Source organism: Sinocyclocheilus rhinocerous, unplaced genomic scaffold (assembly GCF_001515625.1).
Source record: "Sinocyclocheilus rhinocerous isolate Xijiao unplaced genomic scaffold, SAMN03320098_v1.1 scaffold148, whole genome shotgun sequence".
In the NCBI taxonomy this organism is placed as follows: domain Eukaryota; kingdom Metazoa; phylum Chordata; class Actinopteri; order Cypriniformes; family Cyprinidae; genus Sinocyclocheilus; species Sinocyclocheilus rhinocerous.
The window spans coordinates 221,407-227,774 of NW_015653472.1; the positions used below are offsets into that span (position 1 = coordinate 221,407).

Genomic DNA, 6,368 nt, shown 5'->3' on the forward strand with positions numbered 1-6,368 from the left:
CATATTAAAAGTTGAATGTTCTTCCCGTACGGTGCATAAAACTGCTAATAAAAAAAATAAATAAAAAAAAAACAGCATTTCATAAGCTGCTGAAGCGCCCCAAGGGTAATTGATTTGTAGACAAGAGTTCACGGAGGAGCATCTTAGCCCTTTCTCTGATACAAGTAAACACCCTTTTAAATGGGTCACGCCTCTCCGCCGCTGGCCTACCCGAGGCAGAGGAACACCAAGAAGTGGGTGGAAAGTTTGTGAATGCCAAACAATACAGTCTTCAATAGCTGTCCAACCTTTACAAAGTAAGAAACATGTTCATTTGCACTCTCTCTATGCAAGGAGCAATTAAGCTCCGTGGCAAAGCACCAACACACACAGACAACGAACTTACAGTTGTCAGAAACCAATGACCATTTTAAATGATATCACCTTATTGCATGATATTTAGGGGTGAGGTGATGTCATTCAGCAGGATCGTCTCCACTCTTTGCACGGTTTTGACAGAGTGCCTGGCCTGTGAGATGGAGGTGACACCATGACAATTTTTTATTTTTAGGGTTTATGAGAAGGGGCTTTGCAGGTGGTTTGCCCCCCTCTGTGCAGAGCTGATTGAAATGTGAATGGGGGTTCTGGGGGATTTGTTGGGCCTGGGGAACAGAGCTGGCTTTTGTCTTGACCACATTTAATACTTGTGCAAAACAGGGCTTCCCTACTTTTTCTTTAGACTTTTTCTGCTCCTGTAAAACCTGTGATCTGCCGAAATTCCAACCTTGCACCTACTTGGATGCAAATCTGTACTTCTAACTTAAGAATTCCCTATGTGCCACTCATAAGTGCCTGTAAAAATAAATAAATAGAAATGGGAGTGCATCACACATTTCCTCTTTACATTACGTACAGTAGTCCGGCCAACAAGTAGCTGCACAAATGTCCACCATAGTTAAAAAAAAAATTAAAAAAAATATATATATAACGAGCTTATAAAGCCAATGTCTCTTGTTTTGTTTTTTTCTTCGCTAAAAGTGCAGGATGTATTTTCAAGATGAGGGGTGCCACTCTGAAACAGAGACGTCATCTTCAACAGGTTCTAATCATGACACTGAGGCATCTGGCAGGCAGCTGTGAGTGAAGGGCAAAGCAGGACCGAGAAAGTAGATGACGACAAATCATGGTGTCAACCCAAATGTCACACAGATGCTCTATTCAGACAGTGGGCAGACGGGGTGAAAAATGGCAGACAAACGGCACTTTAACACCGCTCGATTAAAGAAACGCAAAAACCGCTTACCTGAGAGACTAACTAAACCCTAGAAGATATTCAAAAATAAATAAATAAAAATTAAAAAAAACACATTCAAGTTATCCTCACATAAATGGTTTTGTTATTCACACTGTAAGGGAGACCAAAAGCTGCATCTGAGGGGGTATATAATGCACCGGCATGAAAACGGCATAAACGCAGAAGCTACAACAGCACAAATAATGTTACAAAATGGTTTTAAATATCAAACAATGTTGGAGCAGAGACAGAGGGTTGCGCATAGTTCATACCATTCAAAAAGCTGTTGTGCTCATGAGGACCTGGGATCAATATGGGTCATGTCTCGAACCCAGTATCCCCCTCTTTCTCCCACTCCACTTTCCGGTCAACTTTCCCATTTAAAAAAAAAAAGGCAGTAATACAATATTTAAGTTTGTATAATAAAGCTAATAAAATATATATTTTTAAATTAAGATTAAATTATACACATTTATTGGCTTTTTAATAATATTTTCACAAAATTGAGGCAATAGCCTCTAAACCTCAACTCAGCTGTGCATTTATAACGTACACGCACACGGACTAAATTGCATATTAACTAATGGAATTTTTTTAATGCATGGGGATTAAATTGCTGACACTTATGATGTTCATAATTACACAAGTTCTCTAAATGCTTTAATCTCTGCTTTTTAGAAAAACAGGTTTGCAACGGCATAAAACATCAATAAACCAACAAGACAAAGCGTGAGCAATAAGTTTGAGGAAAAGCACATAAGGCCTGATTTGTATTGAAAGATAAGGGCGTCTTTATATTGACACTCCCTTCACGAACTTGGACTCACCCTGGATTAAAGCAATCATATTGTTCAGTTGTCTAACAGGGTTCTGTGGGGATGACAGTTGTCGACACAGCAATTATGAGAGAACAGGAGCGCTCTAAACCAGTGCTTACCCACTAGACAAGTCCAACAGCTCTATGCAGAGCCACAGCAGGTGCCATCCCGTTTCATGCTCTAACAGAAAATGACAACACCCCTGCACAAATACACACCATAATGCAATCTGATAGGAATCTTCTGAACGTTGCTAAATAGCACACACTCCTGTATTCAAAACAGGCCTATGTGGAGACCAAAACTGGGTGATGCGGTTTCTGTCATGATGATGGTAGGGGAGACCTCCTGTTTTTGACGGCCCTGTGTTCCCCACCTGAAAACCAAGTCTATATTTTGGAAATGAGTCACATCAACTCGGAATAGACTGAATATTATATGAAAACAAAATTGCTCAGGGTTTAGATTTTTAAAAGAACACCGCAACCATAAAGGGGCTGTTCACACACAAATTAAAACTCATTTACTCACCCTCATGTCGTTCCAAACCTGTATGACTTTCTTCTGCAGAACACAAATGATATTTCCCAAAAAAATTATAATAATAATTATTATAATTTCCAGTGTTGTTTTGGACCCAATTGACTTTTATTGGATGGACAGAAAGAGTTGAAGCAAAAACATTTTTGTGTTCCACAGAGGAACGTCAGTCACAAAGGTAAAAGGTGCTGCAGGACAGGTTGATGTAAAAAGCCACTTGACTTTATGCAAGTATGGGGAAATACTGTATATGAAACCAGGAAGCGAGAAGCATGGGTGTAGAATACGTGTCGTGGGTGACAAGTGTTCACGTAGAGGTTTTCAGGGACCAGTGTTAAATCTAGATTTAAATTAAAAGAGAAAAGATAGTCCATGCATGACCTGGCGTTTTATTCGTATCCAAAATGAGGCGATGTGAACATTATGGAGCGCTAAACACTAATGCAGTGTACGTTTCATTTATACTTGAAGCCGGAGGACGATCTCGCACAAAGTCCAAGACGGACTCATAGAAGTAATAACTGTTATGACATGCCAGGAAATCCCTAATATGGACAAAGGCATCCAGCTATCACTGTGGGTAAGCTGAATAAAAAACGTCAAGACAGTACATGCACGATCGCAACAATATATGGTTTGTGTGTGTTTTTCCAAGTCATAATGCAGTGCTAACTGACATAGCATTTATTACAGTAGCCTATAGAAACTATAAAATAAATGTTCTGCCTTGTGATAAAAATGGAAAGAAATTGTAGTATATGAACAAATCATAAAATTGCCATTAGGAAAATATAGGTGAAAAAAAATTTGAATACAAATGATTGGTTTTTGTCCAGCAGTGTATTTAGCCAATTAAAGGAGTTGAGAAAAAAAAAAAAAAAAACCTGTCAACCTGGCGAGAAGAAACTGAGACACCACATACGAAAATTAAGATGTTAAATCACTACGACATCTGCCAAATATCACTTCCTTAGACATACTCATCATGAGCAGACATGAACGGCTGCTGAAATCCCAATGCATGAAAAGTTCTCACCCTCAACTGCACCAGTTACCAGATATGAAACTATACTTCAACTAAGCAGAACTAAAAATAGATTTTGTACAGCTCAGCATTCCTTAGATTACAGTACCGGCTGCATGTCAAGACCTGCAGTATTGTTAGCCTAATGAGTTATTTTACCAAATTAGTGAAGTTACATAAGCAAATTAAACGCTCAGTGTAACAAAGGCAATAGAACAACAGATCATACAGTTCACAAAGAACCCCAATGATCTTCATTTATCCGACAGTACTGGGAGCTTTAGGTTGCAACAACAAAATAGCAAAAGTTATTTAAATGGCCTCGATCCCCCTTGAAAGTGAAAATAAATTTGCCAAACAAAAACACTTTTCTGAACAAAACATTCATGCTGATATTCATTCAGAAGGGCAAAATGACTAAGCTTTTGATCACAAATGCAACTTTGAGCATAATAGACTTATGTTAAGATAAGAGAGAAAAACATTAAGTCTTACCGATCCCAAACTTTTGAACAGTAGTGTATATTTTATAGATGGAGTGAGAGAGTGAGACAGTAAAGCATCTTGGCAATTGACTCTTAAGTTTAATCATTTAAAAAAAAAAAAAAAGTTTTACAGTCAGATACCATAACATTAAAGGATTAGTTCACGTTCCAGAAACGATTGGAAAAGGACCAATCGTTTCGCTACACAAGACCCTTATTCCTCGGCTGGGATCGTGTAGAGCCCTTTGAAGCTGCACTAAAACTGCAATTTGCACCTTCAACTAGGGCTGGACAATAATTCAATATCAATATGTATCGCGATATTTTTTTTTTTGTTCAATTTTTTTGTTTTCTGCAGCGACTCGGAGCACTTTTCATACCCTTTTTTCTGGCTGAAGCACATTTGTTTCAATCTATAAGAATAATCAGCCTACACTACCGGTCAAAAGGTTTTGAACAGTAAGATTTAAGTTTTTTTTTATTTTTTTTTTAAGAATTGTCTTCTGCTCACCAAGGCTGCATTTATTTGATCCAAAGTACAGCAAAAACAGTAAAAATCAATTTTGGCCATATCGTCCAGCCCTACCTTCAACCCATTGGTTCCCATTGAAGTCCATTATATGGTAAAAAATCCTGGAATGTTTTCCTCAAAAACCTTTTGAGGAAATTTCTTTGCGACTGAAGAAAGACATAACATTTTGGATGACATAGGGGTATAATCAGGAATTTTTTATTCTGGAAGTGAACTAATCCTTTAAGTTACTTTAAGAAAGATTCTTCTCGAGTTCCTTCTAAAAACCATCTGCTTTAAAGAAACAATACACTAACCTGAAGAACCTTTAATGTATCAAGTGCTTGTTATATACACACACAACGATTATTGATAAAATAAGTGCCTAAGAACCACAGAAGAACCTTTAGTTTTAATGATTTCATCTCTTAACCCTTAAAAAGCCAGGCCATTCCACGTTAGTTATCCCAACCCAGATGAGCAGTCTTAGTGAATGGGAAGGAGAGCAAATCACAGTTTAAAGAGCAGGTCATATGGTATTTTAGAGTGTCCTAATATTGTGTTGGAGTCCTCTACAACAGGTTTAAATGCATCTAAGGCCAGAAAACATTGTAATTTTCTCAGAATATACATTTAATATTAGAGTCATTTGCCAATGATTTCGAAACGAAACGATAAACGCATTCCTAGGAAATAATTGGTTCACAGAGAATTATCAGAACAAGTAAGAACATTTCAGTAAGACAGTAATATCGTGCTTTACCTGGAAACCTAAAGTTGCACTAGGTATACATCACATATTAGCACAAAAACTTGATCATTTGAGCACTCAATTGAAAATGTGCACATAACGTATCAATCGTACTTACAGGTTGTGGTTCGGAGAGCTTGTTAGTCCAAATTAAGAAGATAGAAGAAGCCAACGAAGATAAAAGCCAAGATTAGAGAAGTCCTCCGTAAAATGATGAGCACACAACAAAAGGTTCAAATTGTATTTCTGTGGTATCCCTGAACACAAAGCTCTTCTCGACATGATGAAACCACACTAACTAGCGGAAGTGTTTGTGGGCAGGTCAGACTCTGTTCGTATTTCGCGGGCAGGCAGGGATTATGCATGTGTTACCCAGTGACGTATACCGGTAACTGGCAAAAGATTCGAAAATATGACGACTCGTTATGGCGATTCAGAAACGACTCTCTTTTGAGGGACAATATCTTTATTTATTATGCACTTTTTTGATTAACAACTTTGCAGATTGTTTTCATTTAAGAATAGCTATGTTATAAACTGCAAAAGAGATATTTTTCAAAAACCCATATGACCTGGGGCCTGATGTATAAACGTTGCATACGCACAAAATCGGCATGGAAATGTGCGTACGCAATTTTCCACGTACATACTGAGATTTATAAAAAAATAAACTTGGCGTAAATGTGCACACAGTACGGGTACTCTAGACCGTGCGTACGCACCCTTTTACTGGCGTAATAGCGAAGCCTAATGATTTCATACGCTCTTTTCCTTTCAATATACACATTTAGGTTAAATATTCTGCTCATTAATGGAGTTAAGCATTGACATTACATAAAGTCATTATTCAAAAGTTAAACTTATGAATTTAGATATTTAGACAATTGTAGTGGATACGCTGTTTTTTTAATCACTTTTCTTATTGCATGCTGTTTTAATGGCAGCGAGGAGTGCTAGGCACACAGT

At 37.7% G+C, this 6,368-nt stretch overlaps 1 protein-coding gene and 1 long non-coding RNA gene across 4 annotated transcripts in view; one reads left to right on the plus strand and one right to left on the minus strand.

Moving 5' to 3' along the window:
- The window catches only part of LOC107716104 (uncharacterized), an 18,578-nt gene that overhangs the window by 10,234 nt on the left and 1,976 nt on the right, over positions 1 to 6,368 (plus strand). The window contains exons 2-3 of the long non-coding RNA XR_001637163.1: positions 3,490 to 3,491; positions 6,347 to 6,352. This is a non-coding gene — a long non-coding RNA (uncharacterized LOC107716104). The remainder of the gene's footprint in view (positions 1 to 3,489; positions 3,492 to 6,346; positions 6,353 to 6,368) is intronic.
- LOC107716103 (SPRY domain-containing SOCS box protein 1) overlaps positions 1 to 6,368 on the minus strand; it is a 21,544-nt gene that overhangs the window by 8,196 nt on the left and 6,980 nt on the right. The window lies entirely within an intron of this gene.